This window comes from Capricornis sumatraensis, chromosome 4 (genome assembly GCF_032405125.1).
Source record: "Capricornis sumatraensis isolate serow.1 chromosome 4, serow.2, whole genome shotgun sequence".
Taxonomy (NCBI): Eukaryota; Metazoa; Chordata; class Mammalia; order Artiodactyla; family Bovidae; genus Capricornis; species Capricornis sumatraensis.
In genome coordinates, this window is record NC_091072.1 from 88,866,710 (window position 1) to 88,888,102 (window position 21,393).

The window sequence follows — 21,393 nt, forward strand, 5'->3', positions numbered from 1 at the left end:
TGCCACTTTCCTGAGAAAAAAAAATTCTGAGTCATAGAATGAAGTGTCATTTTTTTGTAAACCAAGACTTAATGGGATTATATATATATACCTACTTTATCATTAGGGTTGCGAATGGCTAGTATTTGAATAAAAATGCATATATGTCTTTAAAGATATCTATAAACCTAAAGCACTGTGATGAAAGCTACATTTATGGGAAATTTTAGTTAAAAAGCAAAAAAGCAGGAACTTAAAACTATGACACTGAAATGAAGGCTTCTATTCTGAAAATAAGGGTAATTTTATCTATTGATGTACAATAACATAACATTCAACCAGACTTCTTTGTGGGATGTATTTTAATCAGTAAATCCTATTAATGTGCTCGTTTTATTTTATTAATACAAAATATTGGCAATCCTTAATAACTCATTTAATTGGTTATTAATAATTAATCCTTTGTTTTTTATTTTATTTTATTTTTTTACTTTACAATACTGTATTGGTTTTGCCATATATTGACATGAATCTGCCACAGATGTACATGAGTTCCCAATCCTGAACCCCCCTTCCACCACCCTCCCTGTATCATCTCTCTGGGTCATCCCAGTGCACCAGACCCAAGCATCCTGTATCCTGCATCAAACCTAGACTGGCGATTCATTTCTTACATGATAGTATACATGTTTCAATGCCATCCTCCCAAATCATCCCACCCTCTCTTTCTCCCACAGAATCCAAAAGTCTGTTCTATACATCTGTGTCTCTTTTGCTATCTTGCATACAGGGTTATCATTACCATCTTTCTAAATTCCATATATATATATATGTTAGTATACTGTATTGGTATTTTTCTTTCTGGCTTACTTCACTCCGTATAATAGGCTCCAGTTTCATCCACCTCATTAGAACCGATTCAAATATATTCTTTTTAATGACTGAGTAATACTTCATTGTGTATATGTACCACAGCTTTCTTATCCATTGGTCTGCTGATGGACATCTAGGTTATTTCCATGTCCTGGCTCAGTGTGTATGCCCAGCAGTGAGATTTCTGGGTCATAAGGCAGTTCTATTTCCAATTTTTTAAGGAATCTCCACACTGTTCTCCATAGTGGCTGTACTAGTATGCATTCCCACCAACAGTGTAAGAGGGTTCCCTTTTCTCCACACCCTCTCCAGCATTTATTGCTTGCAGACTGTTGGATCACAGCCATTCTGACTGGTGTGAAATGGTACCATGTTGTGGTCTTGATTTGTATTTCTCTGATAATGAGTGATGTTGAGCATCATTTCATGTGTTTGTTAGCCATCCATATGTCTTCTTTGGAGAAATGTCTATTTAGTTCTTTGGCCCATTTTTTGATTGGGTGGTTTATTTTTCTGGAATTGAGCTGCATAAGTTGCTTGTATATTTTTGAGATTAGTTGTTTGTCCATTCCTTCATTTGCTATTATTTTCTCCCATTCCAAAGGCTGTCTTTTCACCTTGCTTATAGTTTCCTTTGTTGTGCAGAAGCTTTTAAGTTTAATTATATTCCATTTGTTTATTTTTGCTTTTATTTCCAGTATTCTGGGAGGTGGGTCATAGAGGATCTTGCTGTGATGTATGTCGGAGAGTGTTTTGCCTATGTTCTCCTCTAGGAGTTTTATAGTTTCCAGCCTTACATTTAGATCTTTAATCCATTTTAAGTTTATTTTTGTGTATGGTGTTAGAAAGTGTTCTGGTTTCATTCTTTTATAAGTGGTTGACCAGTTTTCCCAGCACCACTTGGTAAAGAGATTGTCATTTCTCCATTGTATATTCTTGCCTCCTTTGTCAAAGATAAGGTGTCCATAGATGTGTGGATTTATCTCTGGGCTTTCTATTTTGTTCCATTGATCTATATTTCCGTCTTTGTGCCAGTACCATACTGTCTTGGTGACTGTGGCTTTGTAATAGAGCCTCAAGTCAGGCAGGTTGATTTCTCCAGTTCCATTCTTTCTCAACATTGCTTTGGCTATTCGAGGTTTTTTGTATTTCCATACAAACTGTGAAATTGTTTGTTCTAGCTCTGTGAAAAATACCGCTGGTAGCTTGATAGGGATTGCATTGAATTTGTAGATTGCTTTGGGTAGTATACTCATTTTCACTATATTGATTCTTCTGATCCATGAACATGGTATATTTCTCCATCTATTAGTGTCCTCTTTGATTTCTTTCACCAGTGTTTTATAGTTTTCTATATATAGGTCTTTAGTTTCTTTAGGTAGATATATTCCTAAGTATTTTATTCTTTTCATTGCAATGGTGAATGAAATTGTTTCCTTAATTTCTTTTTCTACTTTCTCCTTATTAGTGTATAGGAATGCAAGCGATTTCTGTGTGTTGATTTTATATCCTGCAACTTTACTATATTCATTGATTAGCTCTAGTAATTTTCTGGTGGAGTCTTTAGGGTTTCTATGTAGAGGATCCAGGGTTAGTAGAAGGAAAGATATCTTAAAAATTAGGGCAGAAATAAATGCAAAAGAAACAAAAGAGACCATAGCAAAAATCAACAAAGCCAAAAGCTGGTTCTTTGAAAGGATAAATAAAGTTGACAAGCCATTAGCCAGATTCATCAAGAAACAAAGGGAGAAAAATCAAATCAATAAAATAGAAATGAAAATGGAGAGATCATAACAGACAACACAGAAATACAAAGGATCATAAGAGACTACTATGAGCAATTATATGCCAATAAAATGGACAACGTGGAAGAAATGGAAAAATTCTTAGAAAAATACAACTTTCCAAAACTGAACCAGGAAGAATTAGAAAATCTTAACAGACCCATCACAAGCACGGAAATTGAAACTGTAATCAGAAATCTTCCAGCAAACAAAAGCCCAGGTCCAGACGGTTCACAGCTGAATTCTACCAAAAATTTAAAGAGCTAACACCTATCCTCCTCAAACTCTTCCAGAAAATTGCAGAGGAAGGTAAACTTCCAAAGTCATTCTATGAGGCCACCATCACCCTAATACCAAAGATGCCACAAAAAAAGAAAACTACAGCCAATATCACTGATGAACATAGATGCAAAAATCCTTCACAAAATTCTAGCAATCAGAATCTAACAACACAGTAAAAAGATCACACACCATAACCAAGTGGGCTTTATCCCAGGGATGCAAGGATTCTTCAATATCCACAAATCAATCAATGTAATTCACCACAATAACAAATTGAAAAATAAAAGCCATATGATTATCTCAATAGATGCAGAGAAAGCCTTTGACAAAATTCAACATCCATTTATGATTAAAAAAAAAAAAAACCTCCAGAAAGCAGGAATAGAAGGAACATACCTCAACTTAATAAAAGCTATATATGACAAACCCACAGCAAACATTATCCTCAATGGTGAAAAATTGAAAGCATTTCCCCTAAAGTCAGGAACAAGACAAGGGTGCCCACTTTCACCACTACTATTCAACATAGTTCCTGGAAGTTTTGGCCACAGCAATCAGAGCAGAAACAGAAATAAAAGGAATCCAAATTGAAAAAGAAGTAAAACTCTCACTGTTTGCAGATGACATAATGCTTTGTTTTATTTACAAATGAAAATATATAGAATTGTGCATCATCAGTCCATAAAATGGACAAAAATATTTAATATTTTGTTCAATTCATGGTCTCTTAGGAGGACTGTGGATTGCAAATAATTCTTTAAGAAACTCCTGTTACAATCTACAAGAGAAATAATGAAAGACCAAGATAGAAGCAGGCAGGATGTACAGAGAAAAGGGGATAGATAAGACAGATATCAAAGGATCAGAACCAGGAGCATTTTTTGATTGCTTTGATGGAGAGGTACAAGGCAGAGGGGGAAAGCAAGCTTAATTTTGGAGTTGCTGGCAGGCAGTTATGGGAAATATTGGACAGTGAATAAACTTAGAGGAGGATAGCATAGGATATGATAAGTCCAACTTTTAATATGTTGTGTTTGAAATCCCAAGTCCATATGTCTGGTGGTCCAGCTGGGTCCTTTCATCTTAAAAAAGAAAAAAAAGCATCTGGGCTGGAGTTATAAGGTCCTAACTTGGAAAAGTGAAGCATTCATATCACAGTGTGACTTCTTTAAAATTTACAACAATATAGAGGAATTTCAATTTTTAAAGATTCCATGCTATTTCTAGAAATGAATATAGGGAGGGGGAAAGTCAGCAATTAAGAATTCCTGAGAAACAATAAAAGTAACTACATGATTAGAAATTCTAGTGTGGGAATTGTCTGGTGGCCAAGTGATTAGGACTTTGTGCTTCCACTGCCCTGGGTCCCTGGTCAGGTAACTAAGATCTGAAATGCAACAAAGCATTGCCAAAAAAAGAAAAATTCTTGGTGAATGAAGTTTCCAGGGCCTCATTTCTTTTTTCTTTTATAATTTAATAGTTTATTTAAATGGAGAATAATTACTTTACAATATTCTGATGGTGTCTGCCATACTTCAGCTATTTTTCTCCTAACCACCCTCTCCCCTCTTCAAATAATGGAATTCAGGTGTCTATTTATTTGTTACTGTTGTTGCAGCTGTTTTGTTTCAAAAATTATTTTTTATTTTATATAACATAATATAATATTTAGACTTAGATTTATAAAATTGGGTTAGTTTCAGACCATGGGGTCACAAAGAGTCAGATATGACTTAGTGACTGAAAAACAACAATTTTTAAAAAATGACTTAAGATATAATTTGCATAATAGACATGCATATAACTAAAAAAAATTTATCTGTGAATGACATTAGTTACTCATGATTATAACTTTTCATAATTCCCTTTAGCAACTTCTTGGAAAATACTTTTAAAATAAGTCTGCTAACTATAAGTGCAAGAGATGTGCTCAGGGCTCAATTATTAGTGCTACCGGAAGAGCCCAGTTACCATCTGGAATATCACTCGGCATTTCAAATCCTATCCTGAGTTGAAACTAAGCAACATTGGAATTGAGTTTCTTTTAAATGCTGGATCATCGAAAAACCAAGAGAGTTCCAGAAAAACATCTATTTCTGCTTTATTGACTATGCCGAAGCCTTTGACTGTGTGGATCACAAGAAACTGTGGAAAATCCTGAAAGAGATAGGAATACCAGACCACCTGACCTGCTTCTTGAGAAGCCTGTATGCAGGTCAGCAAACAACAGTTAGAACTGGACAGGGAACAACAGACTGGTTCCAAATAGGAAAAGGAGTACGTCAAGACTATATATTGTCACCCTGCTTATTTAACTTATATAGAGAGTACATCATGAGAAACTCTGGGCTGGAGGAAGCACAGGCTGGAATCAAGATTGCTGGGAGAAATATCAATAACCTCAGATATATAGATGACACCACCCTTATGGCAGAAAGTGAAGAACTAAAGAGTCTCTTGATGAAAGTGAAAGAGGAGAGTTAAAAAGTTGGCTTAAAGCTCAACATTCAGAAAACGAAGATCGTGGCATCCGGTCCCATCACTTCATGGCAAATAGATGGGGAAACAGTGGAAACAGTGTCAGACTTTATTTTGGGGGGCTCCAAAATTTTCGACCAACCTAGATAGCATATTGAAAAGCAGAGACATTACTTTGTCAACAAAGGTCCGTCTAGTCAAGGCTATGGTTTTTCCAGTGGTCATGTATGGATGAGAGAGCTGGACTGTGAAGAAAGCTGAGCACCGAAGGATTGATGCTTTTGAACTGTGGTGTTGGAGAAGACTCTTGAGAGTCCCTTGGACTGCAAGGAGGTCCAACCAGTCCATCCTAGAGGAAATCAGTCCTGAGTATTCATTGGTAGGACTGATGTTAAAGCTGAAACTCCAATATTTTGGCCACCTGATGCGAAGAGCTGACTCATTTGAAAAGACCCTGATGCTAGGAAAGATTGAGGGTAGGAGGAGAAGGGGATGACAGAGGATGAAATGGTTGGATGGCATCACTGACTCAATGGACATGGGTTTGGGTGAATGCCAGGAGTTGGTGATGGATAGGGAGGCCTGGCGTGCTGCGATTCATGGGGTCACAAAGAGTTGGACATGACTGAGCAACTGAACTGAACTGAACTAAAAATGAGGAAACCTTTATATTGATTTTTACTTCATTCTCAGAATAAGGGTCAATTTTTGGTTTGGGAGCTTGATTGTATTAAAATAACAGGAATAAGTAAGATATGACGTGAAAAAAAAAAAAAAAACAAGGAAGATCTACAATAAGCATTGCTTTCCCTCTTAGGCCAACTGTTGCTACTCTCTGGTTGTTTCCTCAGTCAGTCATTGTTATGGATCAGTCCTGGTGATTCTTAGCTATATCCTGTCTCTGCATCTGAGCTGACACTCTTCAAGTCTCTCTCCCCTACCTTGACTCATTCTCCATACACCTTTTGATATCTTTATATGAATAAAACCATATTCTTTCCTGTTGATTCATATCAAAATGATCCCAGAATCTTGGACCCTCCCCTCCCCCCAGCTTTCCCCTATGGCTGTTCACGTAGACTTGAAGCCTGACCCTTGGAGCTCCAGAGGCTGCTATGCTGGAATCATGTGGGACTGTAAAGTAAGAAAACTCTCAGAATTCCCTGGGTAGGGGAATATGCCAAATAATTTCAGAGATTCTTTTTAAATCAACTGATATTTATTGTTCATCATGTTATAGGCACAGTTCCAGATATTTGGGATATGGGTGCAAACAAGTGTAAAGGAGTTCTGCCCTATTTCCTGTAAGGACAGTGGCCCAGATAGTGTGTCAGAGATGTAACACAGTGAAAAAGGTGTCCATATGTGGAAGAAGGGGTGACACAGTGAGGGGTATCAAAGCCTGAGTGGACAGCATCAACTCCATGGTGCGCCAGTGTTGGAAGAATGGTTGCAAACAGGCAAATAGATAAAATATATGTATGTGCTCACAGTGCATCTTAAGGAAATTAAGGACAATGGGCGCCCGGTTTCTCACTGTCATGCAACGGAGTTACCAACCTGAAAAAGGAAAAAATTAGAATTGACCTTGTGGTGTGAGATTGATATTGGAGATGCTATATGAATTCAATTTAAATAGATAAAAATAATGCAAATACCTACATCCTCTAGCTCTGACCATTGATGGAGCCTGGGAACAGTGACTCTACTGCCTATAGCTGTTTTTTAAAATAAGGGTTCATGAGAGAAATCACGGATTTCAGGCTGAAGCAGGAAAAGAAGGTGAGCATTAGAACATCTTACACCCAAAAACAAAAAAGTCCCCAAAGAATGATGGGGACAAGCCAAAGTGACATAGAAGCTAGCTTGCAGAGGCTCTCCTGGCCAAATCAGGGACAATGTGAACATCAAAATAAATGATAGCCATGGATTATGATACATAATAATTGGAGTAATGTAGGAAGCCAGGAGTCCATACTGATATGATAAGTAAAAACGTAAATTGACATTTTGATAAGGAAGAAAATTTCTCAAAGTACCTCATTCTCTCCCAAATACCTCACAATGGAGGTGATTTGCAGACATCACCTTAATCAAATGATTAATGAGAACATCATCAGTAATAAAATGTTTCAAAACTGAATGTCACCTGAAAGGGTGCAATGAGATGAGCACAGCATTACTTCTATGGTATCTTTGCCAAAGATGCATAACTAATCTAATCCAGAGAATATCAGAAAAATCTTAGACCATTTCACGCCATAGCTGGTTGAGGTCTTCAAAAGTGTTAAAGCCATAAAAGTCAAGGAAAGGGTGAAAAGTGATCTAGATTGCAGGAAACTGAAAAACATGACAAACAAATATAACATGTGGATCAGAATTAGACATTTTAATTAAGAAGGACTAATGGGACAATTGATGAAATTGCATAGGATCTGATGATTCACTTTCAGTTTAGTCATTCAGTCGTGTCCAACTCTTTGCGACCCATGAATCGCAGCACGCCAGGCCTCCCTGTCCATCACCATCTCCTGGAGTTCACTCAGACTCACGTCAATTGAGTCAGTGATACCATCCAGCCATCTCATCCTCTGTTGTCCCCTTCTCCTCCTGCCCCCAATCCCTCCCAGCATCAGAGTCTTTTCCAACGAGTCAGCTCTTCGCATCAGGTGGCCAAAGTATTGGAGTTTCAGCTTCAGCATCAGTCCTTCCAATGAACACCCAGGACTTATCTCCTTTAGGATGGATTGGTTGGATGTTTTTGAAGTCCAAGGGACTCTCAAGAGTCTTCTCCAACACCACAGTTCAAAAGCATCAATTCTTTGGCACTCAGCTTTCTTCACAATCCAACTCTCACATCCATACATGACCACTGGAAAAACCATAGCTTAGGTGGTCCTAATTTGTCAGTGTTCACTTCCTGATTTGGATGATGTTTTGAGGTTATGTAGGAATTACACACTGATGGATTGAGAGCGACTGGACACCGTGTTGTCAGTGTATTCTCAAAAGGCTGTATTGTACTTGCAAATTAGGGGGAAAATTGAGATTATTTCAATGTCTAGAAGAGGGGGAAGGACTCTATTCTTTTGAAAGTTATATTTCAGCAGGAAGAGACAAACCAATGACTAAATAAAACATGTCTATTAAATGGTTACAGGCTTGAGTCTTAGGATACTCCCACAATTAGAAGTAAACATCAGAGAAACAGGCAGCCAAGAAGAGCTAAGAAGAAACCATCAATGAGAGGATATAAAGGAGGAGAAGCTGAGTAAGAAAAAGTTTCTAGATGTAGCAATTGGTTCTTTTCTGTCAAATGCTGCTGAGAGATCAAGTAGGATGAACAGAAACCAGGTGATCACTAGAATCGGCCCCAAGACATCCTGGAAGGAGTCATATTGGAGCAGTTTTCAGCTGAGTGAGGAGAGCAGTCAGATTAAGAAGAGAGGAAAAGAGAAAGGGAGGTTGGAGGTGGAGTGGGTGAATATAGACATGTCATCCCAGAAGTGTGGCTATAAAGAAGGGAGCCAAAAATGATGTTGTAGTTGGAGGGTTATATAGAGTCCATGGAAAGTTCTTTCTAAGATGGAAGATTACCGGAGCAGTTTGTACAGTGATGGAGATGATCCAGCAATGAGGGAGAAACTCAGGATCAGGAAATCCTCAGCCTAAACTGGAGTAGGGAGAGGGCTGTGATGAAGACTGCATGCGGAGACACTGCCGTTGGCAGGAGCAGAGGCCCTTCATCCCAGTGATAAAGGGAAAGGAAGGGAGGGTGGGCCCAGGGAGAGACATGAGCTCTGTTATGGTGGCCAAGAGGGGAGAGTTTTGTATGCGTTGCTTCTCTTCTGTCAGTGTAATGTGAGAAGCCAGGTCATCTACTGAAAGCAGAGTGTGGAAGGCTAGTAACTGGTGTGTGTGCTGGGAATTTGAAAAGAGGCAAGTAAATAGTGACAGTCATCTTGGAGAGTGGCCACATCAACACAGGATTGCAGAGAAGTGACTAAGAACACCAGACAGTCTTGAGTGCCCATTTGAGGTTTATGTTTATAAATTAAAACTGAAAGGAATTCCCTGGGAATCTTGTGGTTAGGACTTTGATCTTTCACTGTTGAGGGGGTGGGTTCAGTCTCTGGTTGGGGAACTAAGATCCCACAAGCTGATCAGCTCAGCCAAAAAAAAAAAAATAATAACAATAAGAACTGTCAACATGCTTATGGATTTTTCTCCAGCAATATCCATCTATTCGGGTATAGATAAAGATGTTGTAAATATTCAGTATCATTTTCTCCCAAATATATACGTATGTATTCTTCATAGACACTAAATAGTTCTAAACAAAGACAGACAAGGTATGAATTGCAAGGCTTTTAATGAAAATGTCTGTATTTTTTACAGATGCATCATTTCATATCTATGGTTAATTAGCAATTATTTCAATACTGGCAGTCTCATCTGAATTTAGTCATAATGCATGAATCTATGATAATAAAATTAAGGAAAAGAAAGAGGTCACCTAATCCCTCTTTATATTCCTTCTTGATCAGCAAGATGTATAAGTGATATTTCTTTGATTAAGAACTGAATATACTGGAGATATATTTGATAATTAAGAGTTTAGACAAATATTTACCAACATTAGTTCTGTTAGCACACTGAATAATATTGTAGGCTTATTAACAAACAGTTAACACAGCAGGTAAACGTTACGCTTCTTAGAAGAAGGACCATATGCTCCTGTTTCTGTAAAAATGTTATTTGTTTGAAGGACTGGTGGTATAACCTTTCACTTAACTATTACTTCCTTAATGTGAAAAAGAGACAAAATGAGCTGAAGAATGATAACTCCACAGTTACAGGGTGCAACCCTCAGCATAACTGCTGACGTCATGGTCTCAACAGTGACTTTTCCATGCCACCCTGTGGAGAAAGATGAAACATATGTTAATAAGACTTAAACATAGTGATACTGTAATAAACATTCAAATTCTTTGGCAGAACAAAATAGCTTATCAATACATGTAATAGAGGCTATAGACAGTTCCAAGTATCACTATTTATTAACTGGAGATATGTATACCAAGGACTTCACATCTCCATCAAGCCTTCACTAGAGCACAGAATACTGAACACAGATGTTGAGTCCCGTGTAGTCCACAACACAACTGCAGAGTGCATTCCACATTTACTTAATTCCAAAATAATTTCAAGATATGACAAGTAATTGATAGAAGAGAGAGAATTTTAAAACCTCTAGAAATCCCCTAAAATAAACTGAGGAATAACAGAATAAGATTTTGATTCAGTTAAAATAGACTGTTTCTATATAATACATTGTTTAGCATAAATCTAAAGAATAATGCTCTTAAAGTGCTGACTCAATATGTCAGCAAATTTGGAAAACTCAGGAGTGGGCACAGGACTCAAAAAGATCAGTTTTCATTCTAATTCCAAAGTAGGACAGTGCCAAAGAATGTTCAGAATATCATACAATTGTGCTCCTTCTACATTTCACATAGCACATTTCCCATGCTAGTAAGGTTATGCTCAGAGTCCTTCAAGCTAGGCTTCAGCAGTACATGAACCGAAAACTTCCAGATGTACAAGTTGGATTTAGAAAAGGCAAAGGAACCAGAGATCAAATTGCCAACATCCATTGGATCATAGGAAAAGCAAGGGAATTTATTAGAAAACATCTACTTCTGCTTTATAGACTACGCTTAAGCCTTGTATGGATATGCAAGCAAACTGTGCTATGGACCACAACAAACTGTGGAAAATTCTTAAAGAGATGGGGATACCAGATCACCTTGCCTGTCTGCTGAGAAACATGTATATGGGTCAAGAAACAACAGTCAGAAACTTACATGGAACAACTCATTGGTTCAAAATTGGGAAATCAGTATGACAAGGCTATGTATTGTCATCCTGTTTTATTTAACTTATATGCAGAGTATATTATGCAAAATGCTGGGCTGGATGAATCACAGGCTGGAATCAACATTGCCAAGAGAAATATCAACAATCACAGATGTGCAAATGATACCACTCTAATGGCAGAAAGTGAAGAGGAGCTAAAGAGCCTCTTGATAAGTGTGAAAGAAGAGAGTAGAAAAGCTGGTTAAAACTCAGCATTCAAAAAACTAAGATCATGGCATCTGGTCCTATCACTTCATGGCAAATAGAAGTGGGAAAAAGTGGAAGCAGTGACAGATTTTGTTTTCTTGTACTCCAAAATCACTGTGGTTGGTGACTGCAGCCATGAAATTAAGACACTTGCTCTTTGCAAGGAAAGCTGTGGCAAGCCTAGATAGTGTATTCAAAACCAAAGACATCACTTTGACGACAAAGGTTCCTATAGTCAAAGCTATGGTTTTTCCAGTAGTCAGGTACAGATGTGACAGCTGGACCATAAAGAAGCTGAGTGCCTGAGAATTGATGCTTTTGAATAGTGGTGCTGGAGAAGACTCTTGACAGTCCCTTTGACAGCAAGGAAATCAAACCAGTCAATCCTAAAGGGAATCAATCCTGAATATTCATTGGAAGGACTGATGCTGAAGCTGAAGTTCCAATACTTTGGCCAGGTTTCCTGAAGAGCTGACTCATTGGAAAGGACCCTGATGCTGGGAAAGATTGAAGGCAAAAGAAGGAGGGTACGGCAGAGGATGAGATGCATAGATAGCTTCACCAACTCAATGGACATGAATTTGAGCATACTCCAGGAGATAATGAAGGACAGGGAAGCCTGTGTGCTACAGTCCATGGCGTCACAAAGAGTCAGATATGACTTACTGACTGAACACACAAAGCTGCGATTTTCAGTCCTTGGTAGCATATTTTGGTCTTTGGGACTGTATTCCTTTGCTTCTCTCATAACAGTAGGGTAAAACAGCTCTCACCTGGGACTTCCCTGGAGGTCCAGTGGTTACGACTCCACCCCTTCAGTTCTGAGGTAGATTCCTGGTAGTTAGGTAGGAGGCTATAAACCTACCAGGCTCCCCCATCCCTGAGATTCTCCAGGCAAGAACACTGGAGTGGGTTGCCATTTCCTTCTCCAACGCATGAAAGTAAAAAGTGAAAGTGAAGTCACTCAGTCGTGTCTGACCCTTAGCATGGACTACAGCCTACCAGGCTCCTCCGTCCATGGGATTTTCCAGGCAAGAGTACTAGAGTGGGGTGCCATTGCCTTCTCCTAGGTGCCCAAAGGCACTACTAAAAACCCCAGTTCTCCATCCTCCCCTTATTTTTTTGGCTGCTTCTAATGGCATGTGGTTCCCTGTCCAGCACCCCTTGCACTGAAGCACAAAGTCTTATCAACTGGATGGCCAGGCAAGTCCCCAGCTCTCCTCTTTCATGCTTAACACATACCATGCTCTGTAACAGGAACGTACATACTGTAAGTCCATTATACTTCAAACACAAACATCCAAACAAAATCATAGGAAAAGAGGTCAATGTGTGGTTATCATAGGTAGGGGTAGTGGGAGGGGGTGGGGCTGGGGAATTAGATGAAGTCAGTCAAAGTTCTTACAAACTTCTAGGTATAAGATAATGAATACTGGGGATGTAATGTATGTGGCGATAAATACAATTAACACTGATATATGTTGTATATAAAGATCATTAAGAGAGTAAAGCCTAAGACTTTTCATCACTTACACAAAGTTTTTCTTCTATTTCTTTGCTTGTATCTATATGACATGATAGATATTCACTAATCTTACTGTGACAATAATTTCATGATGTATGTAAGTCAAATCATTTTGCTGTACACTTTAAACTTCTACAGTGATGTATGTCAATTACATCTCAGTAGAACTGGAATAGGGGAGAAAAAAACCCAAAACATACCATGCTGTAATGCCTTGCTCACTGACAATCTGCTTTGCACATGCTACAGCTTTGGCGATGTCATTTTCCATTAATTCTGAAAAGGAGATGGTAAGAAATGAAGACAACATTCATAGAAATTTCATTATAAGTTTAAGTTCGATCAGCTTTGTTTTCTTAGGCTGAGGAAAGAACAACCAAAATTTTGTATATATAGTTTATATACTGGAGAAGGCAATGGCACCCCACTCCAGTACTTTTGCCTGGCAAACCCCCTGGACGGAGGAGCCTGGAAGGCTGCAGTCCATGGGGTCGCTGGGAATCGAACACGACTAAGCGACTTCACTTTCACTTTTCACTTTCATGCATTGGAGAAGGAAATGGCAACCCACTCCAGTGTTCTTGCCTGGAGAATCCCAGGGACGGGGGAGCCTGGTAGGCTGCTGTCTGTGGGGTCGCACAGAGTCGGACACGACTGAAGCGACTTAGCAGCAGCAGCAGTAGCAGTTTATATACATAGGATAAATAAATATGACCAAATGTTAATAACTGTTACAGTACATGATGAACATATTGAAGGTTATTATATTAATGTTTCTAATTTTCCATATATTTAAAACATTTAATCATAAAAAGTAAAAACAAAATTTTTAAAAGGGCCACACATAGTCCTCCTCTTTGGTTAGTTAGTAATCCTTTGTTTTCCAATAAATCAGGGCAGATTAGAAAAATACCACATAATGAAATTACCTTCTCCTCCCAAAACCAGGTAAGTAAGAGGAATGGCATTGTTCTTTACAAGCATCAACAAGTCCAGGTACAATAACATGACAGGTCATTCCAGAAAATCTCATAGGTTAGCAAACAGCAACATTTTATGATACCAGCTCGTTAGTTTTTTACTTAAGAAATTTTGAGGAGAATAATAAAGAGGTTCTAGAAGTTCAGATGGAATTTTTCTAGGTCCCTGATGAACTCCTCAAGACATTTTCATTTGTATGGAATCTCTGTTCTTATAGGTATAATCAGATGGGACCTGAGCCGCCACTCAACATTATTTTGTCTTACCGCTGCAGAATACATACAGCCGTCAACTGTGTTAGGGGTTTAGCCATCATTACACCACTATTTGCTGTTGATCTGAAATATCTCATAATTGGTGCTTTCACTGTTAGGATTATAGTTTGTCGTTTTTGTGTTATAACTGCTTTCCCATTTGGTCAAACACAACCATGAAAAAAAATGTATTTTTTTATTATAAACAGCAACATGACATGATTTAACATGAAATAACTTGACATCTATTTAACTAATTCTATTTTAGTATGACTTAATTTACAAGTTTAAAGATGTATTTTACTTGTGAGATATTCTAACACCTTAATGTTAAGAATTCCCTTAAGAGAATTCTTTTATTAGCAAATCATGTAATACTAATGAAACAAGACAACATATTTTTTAAAACATTAAAATAGCTATTTCTTCCATTCCTATTACTCTTCCCCTGCTCCCATCCCTCAGGTAAGATGCAGCCAAGAATAGAAAAATCAACAGAGTTGTTGAATGAGTTTGTTCATTATCAGCAGATATATAAGCTAATGGAAAAATACTTTTATTTTAAAAAAATATTTATTAGGAAAAATAAGGAATTTCTGGGAGAAATAACATTTCTTATAATACCTAAAGGTAAACTTGGGTATCAAATTAGAATCTAGACCAAAGGAATCATAGAATAGAAAAGACTATGTCATCCATCCATCTGTCTAGCCATTGGCTCATTCATTCAAAAATAATTATGATGGGGAAATGTCTGAATTCAATCTGAAAAATACAGTGATGACATTGACAAATATGGACTAAAATACACAGTAATTTTCTTTAGTGTGCACCTTGAATTCTGTGGAAGAAAATGAAAATTAACTAATGGACTAGAGTCAGAATAGTAAAATATCATTTCATGGTGCATTTCAGAGATCCTTATGCAGATATTAATTGAGAGGAAATAGGTTCCCACTGTCCTTGTTTTGAGAGTTCAGAGTAATTTTTTAAAACTTTGCTGTTAAAAATTCAACATCATGGTAAGGGGGTTAAAAGTGAGAAAAATACTACTTTACTCATATTTGCAGAACCCAAGTTCCAAACTGAAAATGGCTAGAGTCAAACATTTGACAGATACATCACAGGTGCCGAAATATTTTTATTGCCAGCCTACTTGTGCCACCTGGCAAATTTAGTGGCACTAGACAAGTACAGTTGCACCTAATATGCTTAAAATGATATAGAGTTGAACCTCCTATGCCTCACTCCTTCCCCTGGTGCATCGGATTCTAAAGAAATAAGTTGCTGTTTTTAACCACTGTAAATGTACAAACCCTCCAAGAAAGAAAAGAGCCATTCACTCGAAGTCCCTTTCCTATTATTCATGCTCTATTAGTATCTGTTCCACACCTGGCTAACTGTTTGGAAGGAGGAAGAAGAGTTAACTTACAGTTTGCCAGGCTGACTCCCTTATAGCCATCCAATCCAAGCTTCTTCAGAGTTCTGGCAAGCTCACACCTCTGAAATTTCTTGCCCTGGACAGCAACAGAAAGGAAGAGAAACCCCAGAATAATGAGAGTCTTCATGTTGACTGAGAAGTCAAGTGTCCAGACGGACCAGGGTGAGCTGGACTTGCCATTTAACATCTTTTCACTTCGCTCTCACCACACTGATTTGGTGTGGTGAACCACACCACTGATTTGCTCCACCCTCTGAGACATGTGTAAAACAGGAGCAGTTTATTGGTCCATATACTTGAACAGTTTTCTTTCTTATGTTTGAAGAGAGATATTCTGATATCCTAAGAATTAATCTGCAGAAAATAATGAAATGACATTGCATGAAGACATGGCTCAGGTAGATTCAGAGTTAGCCCTATTGTCCGAACAGAAACTTTCTCCTATTTTTATGAAGTTGAGCAAGTATAAAGAAAAAAACCTGAATGAACATTTCACTCAACTGAAAATGAGCTCCCATCTTTGATTAACATGTATTTACATTAAGTCGTTTTCTATGTCTGCAGTATATTGTCTTTATCTTTTTCACTTAAAATTATTTTATATACACTTTCCACAAGAACATGACACACTGCCTGTTGTTCTGATCAGTACATAGCACAGCACCATGTTGCTCACAGATTCCCATACTCACTCTTTTTGGTGTCTGTTGTAAATTCTTAATTTATAAATCAATGTTTTACTATGATAAGTAAGCCTCACATGAACAACATTCCTAACTCCTTTCTGACTATGCCTTCTTCACACTTCCATGTTAAACTTAAAGGGTCATTGTAAAGCAAGGAAACTGCATAGTAAACCAACAGAAGAATAACAGAATATGCCATTCCAAAATCTTCCCCTTTGGCATAAGGATTCTTTTGAGCTGAAAAAGCAGATCCTAGACAGGTTCTCTGCCCTCCCCCTGTCTTCCTGAAAGCTGAACATAACTTTGTGCATAAATTAATCACCAAAAACCCTGGACACTTATCAGCCCCAAGACAGCACCAAAGAGTTCTACAAAACAACGATCTGACTAGATATTTTCTTTTTTCCCTTTCTAATGTATTTATCGTTCAAGCTTAGTATTCTTGTCCTCTTTCTAGTTGCCCCTCTAAATATATGCTGTTCTTTGGTTAAAATGATCTGTAAGTCTAAATTCTAGCCTCTTCTTTGAGTTACTTATCCCTTCATTTCTCATAGGTATATATGAGAAAGTGAAAGTGTTACTCACTCAGTCATTTCCAATTCTTTGTGCCCGCATGGACTGTCCATGAGATTTTTCAGGCAAGAATACTGGAGTGGGTTGCCATTTCCTTCTCTGGGAGATCTTTCTGACCCATGGATGGAACCCGAGTCTCCAGCATTGCAGGCAGATTCTTTACCATCTGAGCTACCAGGGAAGCCCAAGTATACATGAGATGTACATGTTAATAAACTTGTTTCCTTTTCTCTTGTTAATCTCTGTTTTGTTACAGTGAAAGTGAACTCGCTCAGTTGTGTCCGACTTTTTGCAACCCCGTGGACTGTAGCCTGCCAGGCTCCTCTGTCCAAGGGCTTCTCCAGGCAAGAATACTGGAGTGGGTTGCCATTTCCTTCTCCAGGGGATCTTCCCAACCCAGGGATCGAACCTGGGTCTCCCACATGGCAGGCAGATGATTTATCCTCTGAGCCACCAGGGAACTCTGTAACTCTCTGTTACAGAGCCCCAGCCAAAAATGGTAAAGAGTAAAGGGAAACATGTGTTTCTTCCTGTACAGTTTCTAGTGATGAGGATGGGACAGTGAAAGGCTGGAACACTTCACTCTCTCTGGAGACTGCTGTTGAGATATGGGATAGCTGACAACAGACCAGCAGAAAGTAAGAGTTTTTACCATGTCGGTCTTTCAGTTCTCTGTTTAGAGTGCACAGTCAAGAGAGGAGGATAAAGCTTTTCCTTGTCCCTTCCTTTCCAAATTCACAGCGGCAGGAGAAAAACATTTGGGAAAATAGATCTTAAATGATGACTCGTGAGCTTGGTTTTGGCAATCGGCACCTGTGGTTATTGGTCCTTAGCCTCCCAGGAGGAGTCATGTTTTGCTTTGTCTCTGCCATTTGTCATAAGGACGAAAAACCATAAGATGAGAATCTCCATTTGTCTTGTTTTATATCCTGAGATTTTGGCTTTGTCACCAGTGAGAATACTCCCTCTGGCTTCTGCCGCTTGTGGGGTGCAGGTTGTCTGTCAGGCTTGCATCAGCAGCTGGCCAGCAGGGAGCCTAAGACATGAGGTGACAGGCAGCATTCTCTGTCCACCCATGCCGACTCTCAGGGCAGTCTGTCTTAATAGAGTGTCCACGTGCATAAGGGCCCTTTATGGCCTCTACCTTCTCGGCTTGGTTTGAGCGAAAAACTCTCAACCCAGTATCACCTTTCTAGTGATATGGATGAGGAGATCAGTCGTTTTAGATGTCTCGCTTTGTGTGAGACAGAGGTTTCTTTGCCACCTGAGACATGGAAGATCTTTGCTTTCTTCAGCTTTCTCTGGAGAGGCTCCGCATCTCAAGAGGGCTACATTTCTTAAGGGACTCCTCTCATGTCCATGGGTAAGCCCTAGTATTGGTTTTAAGTCATAAAAAGACTCAGTGGTTTGGAGTCACAATTGAAATAGGTATATTGAAGATCTGAACTTTTATACCTAAAAGGATTTTTAAGGGAGCTCATATTTTAAACAAATGTTCTGTTTTTTTACCAATGGGAAGATCAGATTGAAAAGAAAAAAGAAAGAAAGGAAAAAGATAGCTATAGAAGAATACTTTGGTGTGAGGGAAAAAACAAAACACATTCTTAACAAGATTAGGAAAAGATCAGAGAATAAACATCTGGACTGCAGAAGTCACTCAAGCAAGTGTAAAATTTACATTAATACTGATAGCCAGGAAAGAGCTTTGACAAAGGTCCAGGAAATGCACAAGAGGGCTTGATGTATCACCTGTTACTCTGTAGCAGACCTGACCATTTCCAGACTTTCCTGTATTTGGGGGCTGCGCTACAAAAATTTTTTTTTAAAAAGAAGATATTGAACTAGCCTATGCTACTGTTAAAGAAAACAAAAATGTCATAGGAATTATCCTAGATTTGTGATAATAGGCAAACATGCCCCTGAGTTCCTTCTTAGATAAACCCTACAATTCTTTCTCAGTACTTTGGAAATATCGACCTTATCATATCTTTGAACATTAAGATCTAAAGAAATAATTGTTGCCTAAAGCAAACATGGGACTGGAAAAAAAATAGCGAGAGAGATTTTTTAAAACAAACTGTTATTTGACATTTCCATAAGCTCCCTTACTCCAGATTTTGTTCACAGCCTCTGTAGGATTATCTTTTAAAGGCAAATAAAAATCTTGAAAGTCTTATCCACAAATCTTGGTAAAAGGGGTCAGCCATCTCAGTATAAATTTAACTTGTTCTATCTGCCAGAAACACCATTTCGATCCAATTAGTCTTTTATAGGGCTTTCCTGAAGCTTCTCTACAGGGCTTTAGGGGTAATACATACCCCTGCAATGCAGGGGGCACAGAGTTTCATCCCTGCATCAGGAAGATCCCCAAGAGTAGGAAATGGCAACACACTCCATTATTGCTGCTGGGAAAATCCCATGGACAGAAGAGCCTGGTGGGATATGGTTCATGAGGTCTCAAAGAGCCCATGAACTAAAATGACTGAGCATTCTTTTGTGAGCTATTGAGTTTTGTACTACTGTACCTAAAATGTGGCTAAAATGTTTAAATGAAAGCTATAAGATCCCCGTTTGCATCTATCTATATGTCTATCTATATCTATATATGTATGTTATGGATATGGGATATTTTTCTCCCTCTTGATATATTCCTAAAAGCTTGTGAAAGAGCTCTATTTAACTGGCTTAAAGAAAATAGAAGCACTTGTATAAATTAAGACTAGTCATGGGATTTCCCTGGTGGTCCAATTGCTAAGATGCTGAGCTCCCAATGCAAGGGTTCCAAGTTCAGTCCCTGGCCTGGGAGCTAGATCCCCCGTGCCATAATTAAGACCTGGTATAGCCAAATAACTGAATAAATATTTTTTAAAAAAATAAGTAAGGTTCGTCAAATAAGCTTGGTAACAAATATGTTGTCTCTACTATATGCTTGATGTGATAAAATTATAAATTCAACTTCAGAACTGAATTTTTAAAAAATGATTTCTTTAATGTATGTTGTCAATATGGTAAGAAAAGAAGACGTGTAAATTTTAAGGTTCTTTGCCTCTGTGATTTTTGCTACTTGCTGGATTTGTCAACAAGAAAAACAGCTTTAAATGATGGTTAATTTTTAGGGTCTCATGAAATTTTCATGGCAACTCAAGCATTGAATATGTACATCATTTCCAAAAAAAGAGAAAATACTGAAACATTAATTGCCAAACATATGTTTATCTGCTTTTGACTTCTTATTAGAGAAATGAAGAATATTTGGGTCTGTTAATAACATGCTCTTTTTGCCACTCTAAACAAACATCCTATAAAAAGACATATGTCTCTAGAAATTACCAAATGATATATTCTAGGAATTCCCTGGTAGTCTAGTGGTTAAGAATTGGTACTTACACTGCCAGGGACCAGGTTCAATCCTTGGTTGGTGAACTAACATCCTGCAAGCCACCCAGCTCAGCCAAAAATATATAAATAAATAAAAATTTAAAAGAGCAAATAAGATCAAATATGAGGGGTCTAGGAAATGGGGTTCTAATACAGAAGAAAGGAGAAGGTAAATTTTTGAGATGAAGGGAAAAGTGTCCTTGTGAACTTCCTGGGGAAAAACTTGAAGATGGCCTGGAATGTGTGAACTTATTGAAAGGAGTTCCATTAATCTGGCCAAGACTTTGGGTAATGAATTAATACACCAATTATTGATTGATTCAAAATTGGGAAAGGAGTATGAAAAGGCTGTGTGTTATTACCTTGTTTATTTACCTTATATGCAGAATACATCATGGGAAGTGCCAGGCTGGATGAATCACAAGCTAGAATCAAGCTTGCCAGAAGAAATATCAACAACCTCAGATATGCAGATGATACCACTGTAATGGCAGAAAGTGAAGAGGAACTAAAGAGCCTCTTGATGAGGATGAAAGAGGAGAGTGAAAAAGCTGGTTAAAACTCAGCATTCAAGAAACTAAGATCATGGCCCCAGTTCCATCACTTCATAACAAATAGAAGGGAAAAAAAAGTGGAAAGAGTGACAGATTTTACTTTCTGACTCCAAAATCACTGCAGTTGGTGTGTGCAGCCATAAAATCAAAAGATGCTTCCTCCTAGGAAGAAAAGCGACTACAAACCAGACAGTGTATTCAAAAGCAAAGACATCACTTTCCCAACAAAAGTCTGTACACTCAGAGCTATGGGTTTTCCTGTTGTCATGTTTGTTGTGAGTGTTGGACCATAAAGAAGGATAAGCATTGAAGAACTGATCCTTTCGAACTGTGATGCTGGAGAAGACTCTTGAGAGTCCCGTGGACTGGAATCAGATCAAACCAATCAATCCTAAAGGAAATTAATCCTGACTACTCATTGGAAGAACTGATGCTGAAGCTGAAGTTCCAATACTTTGGCCATGTGATATAAAGAGCCG

The 21,393-nt window shown here is 38.2% G+C and overlaps 1 pseudogene; it reads right to left on the bottom strand.

The window, feature by feature from the left end:
• Nucleotides 1-10,249: 10,249 nt before the first annotated feature.
• LOC138077832 (lysozyme C-1-like) lies at nt 10,250-15,850 on the bottom strand (annotated as a pseudogene).
• Nucleotides 15,851-21,393: the final 5,543 nt, after the last annotated feature.